Consider the following 3,622-nt stretch of genomic DNA (forward strand, 5'->3'; position numbering starts at 1 on the left):
GGAATCACGAGCTGACATCTCTGCAGGGGCCCTCCTGCCAGCAGCTGAGGGAAGACACCGGGCCTCGGGAAGGCAATTCCTTTTGGGACCATCTCTCCGGACCGGTCACCTCTTCCTCGGTCAGAGCTACTGACCCCATCTCCAGCTGTAATAGTTAACCACACAACAGGATGAACTAAGAGCTGCAGAACAGTATTTCCCTTTAGATCCTCCACGGAAAAGGTTTTCCCAGTTCCCCCACCCTTACACATATTTCTCCCTGTAAGCAAGAGAGCTCTCATTTTACCATTTTCATTAATTATGTGTAAATTTTTACTATTCTTCTTTTTCACTCTTCCAGAAGTGCAGGAATTAGTGAGTATATACTGGCTATCAAAGAAGTACATATCATCTTCAGTACATATCTCTAGTATCTCACTTCAGTGTAGTTTCTGTTCCTGTTCAACCATAATATTTTACTATTCTTGACCTATTACTACCCTCAGACTTTTGCAGATGTATTCTTTACTCTCTCAGCTTTTCTTAAGTACTAGTAGCACTCAGTTTTCCCTCAGTTTCAAATCTTCACGAATTAACACATTTGCTTAAAAGATGACCAAAAGATAGAAGTCAACAATTTGAATCACTGGATCTGGCTGCTTCTCTTCAAGTTGTTCCTTGCTGGATAATGCAAGGTTATTAGGTGATTGTATCTGGACAGCATTTTCCCAAACTTTCGACTGGAATACCCCACCCTGGATGAACTGGAATGTGAAGGACTGCAGCTGTAAAAGTCCTATTAAGAGCTGTAAGAGTTTTTATTCTATAGTCCTCTCTATTTTACTGAATAGCTTAATGAACCTAAATACGAGAGAGATTACACCACAGGCTATGCAGTCATGAAAGACCTTATTAAGAGACTTACTCTTTACTCTAGTTAAGTAGGCCAAAATAAACTCTAAACAGGTAAAATCTGGCATGAAAGGCCCACTAAGATATCCTTGTTCAGAAGTTTTGACCTTGTAAGTAGTGACAATGTCATGTTTACTGTGCTTGGCAGCAGGCTGTGGGGGCACAGTCCTTTTTGGCACCCAGCATGCAGCTAGAGGGGGTCTTCTTTTTTGGCTCTGAAAGTTGATTCATCTATTGAAAAGCCAAGGAGTGATCAGCAAACCTCACTCACCCTTCAGTAGTCATGTATGGCCAGTGTGGAAGACTGATGGAGGATGAAAGTGGACTGTTCTGGGCTGAACAAAGTCACGCCACCATTGATGGCTGCTGTATCAGAGATTCTATACCTTCAGTATGAAAGGAATCAAAGGTGGCAGAGTGAATGCTACAGCTGATAATGCCAAAGCATTTTTCTTGATCCCCTTGGCAGCAGTGTGCAGGCCAAAGTTTACTTTCAGTGGAGTGATGTCCAATACACCTGGAGCTGACTGACCCAGGGCTGGAAGCACAGTCCTACCATTTGTCAGAACAGGACCAGCTGTAGTAAAAAAAAAGCACTGAGGTGTGCTGGCTCCAGTCAGCATCCAAGACCCTGCCCCAGATATTCACTCAGACCCACTCCCTGCCAGTGGACAGGGGAGAGAATAGCAAGAGCAAAAGTAAGAAAACTTTTGAGTCAAGAAAAAAACTCAGAAGCAAAACATATGTAGGTCAGAAAAACCATCACAAGTGATGCAAAAGTACTTAGTCATTTCCTCCCATAAGCAGACCAATGCCCAGCCAGTCTCTGAGCAGTAGCCTTCTTGGAAGCAAACACCCATTCCCTCAGCCTCACATTCTCCTTCCTCTACACCAGGCTTTATGACTGGCCATGATGTTACATGGCATAGAGTATCCCTTTGCCCACTCTGGGACAGCTGTTCCAGCTGTGTCCCAGCCTCTTGCCCATCCCAGCCTATTGAGGCTGAGTGGCCAGAAAGAGAAACGAGTGATGCTGTGCATGCACTGCACAACAACAGCCAAAATTTTTACTGGTGTGTCACCAACCCTGTTTTAGCCACAAACCACATAATTAATTTGTAATATCTTCCAAAGTCCATAACTTCTCTGATGTAATGGGGATGGCAGCTCAGTTTTACTAGTTCGCGTATCATCACTGTATGACTCGTGTCTCTTTGATCACGTGCTCATTTCCTTGCTTCATCTGAGGCAAAATGTAGATTGCAGTGTGGCCTATGCTCCTTTGTGTAATGTGTCAACACAAGATACTCTGTTTCAGCTGGCCTTCAAATCCATTCCTTTTTATCTTCTAGTTTCTTCCTAGTTTAGAGTGCAGCACTTTAACCAAGCTTGGAGTAATGCTCATTGTGCCATATTCAATCTGACTTCATATAACATTGATTTTAAAACTTGTATACTACTCTCTCACATCTCTTTCTGTAGTTCCCATCACTGACATGTTTTTCTTTAGCCTGTGAAGACAATATTTATAGCATTTTTCTGACATGAGCATATGTATTCTATTTCAAATGCATTGTGAATCACCTCTGGGACACGAATAAAGGTGTAATTTTTGTCATTAAATGTGAAACTTAAGCTGCATATTGGTTCTTCATTTAATGCAATGGAAAACAAATGATCAGATTTTAACTAAAAATCAGTAGCTTTTTTCTTGGAATTTGCAAATTATCTTGACTGCTACTGTAGAAGCTGTCCTGAGGAGGACCTTATTCTGACAGTAGTCCACTACATTCTCCAAGTTTCCTCATCATCCTTCCTTACAGGTCATAATAGAAAATTTCCTCTGCCATGATTTCTTGCAGAACATTTTGTTCTTCAATGACCTGCTCCACCTCCCAGCCCTGATGGTGTTTCATTATGCTTCTAGTTGGAGTTCCTCTTTCTTCTTACATAATGTCATTCACCAAATCATTTTCCTCTTATAGTTTTCCATCTAATTTTCCATCATTTCATGCAGGTACAGCAGGTATTTTAAATTTCTGGATCTCAATCTGTTTTTGCAAGCATGTAATTTTTGCTTTCCATTTACAAGAGCCCATTGGATTCTCCCTTGTTCTAGCATGAATTTCGACATTATACGTATGAATTCCTTGCTTCTGCAGGTTTTCTTTCAGCAAACATTCTTATTCCATTTATGTTTACTTTTTACCATTCCTAGTCCCTAGAAGGTATTTCATTCCCAAAGACAAATTTTCTTCAACTTTCTTAATAGTACTTTTAAAAACAGACTTGTTGGATTGAAGCTCCTGATACACTGTTGTTACATTGGCTTGATCAGGACAGAATGTTTTAGCTGCTTCCCACTATAGCTTTGCTGATAATAGAAGGTGTGCTCTCAAGTTTCTTTCAGGTACTCTGCAATAACTGCAGGATATTTTCTTTCCATCTCCTGTTGTCATATGGGCTGAAAGAACACATTGCTCCTTCCATGGAAAGGTTGTTATTGACAATGTAATCTCAGTTATGCCTGTAATCTCAGGCATAGATGGTACCTTTAAATGTGCTCCTGGTTTTCCTCAAGCATTCAGTTTTCTTTTAGAGGTCCTCTTAAGCTATGATAATACACCAGACTTGTCAGAGTTACAGAACTGTCTCATGGGTAGGATGAGAGTGTTCAAAGAGGTCACTTAGAAGGAAAGTTTAAATAGTTTGATTATGATACGTTCACTCT

At 40.8% G+C, this 3,622-nt stretch overlaps 1 protein-coding gene across 4 annotated transcripts in view; it reads left to right on the top strand.

Moving 5' to 3' along the window:
• Window positions 1-3,622, top strand: part of LOC108446370 — a 28,047-nt gene that overhangs the window by 15,207 nt on the left and 9,218 nt on the right. The window lies entirely within an intron of this gene.

The sequence above is a fragment of the Corvus brachyrhynchos genome, unplaced genomic scaffold, assembly GCF_000691975.1.
Source record: "Corvus brachyrhynchos isolate BGI_N302 unplaced genomic scaffold, ASM69197v1 scaffold194, whole genome shotgun sequence".
Classification (NCBI taxonomy): domain Eukaryota; kingdom Metazoa; phylum Chordata; class Aves; order Passeriformes; family Corvidae; genus Corvus; species Corvus brachyrhynchos.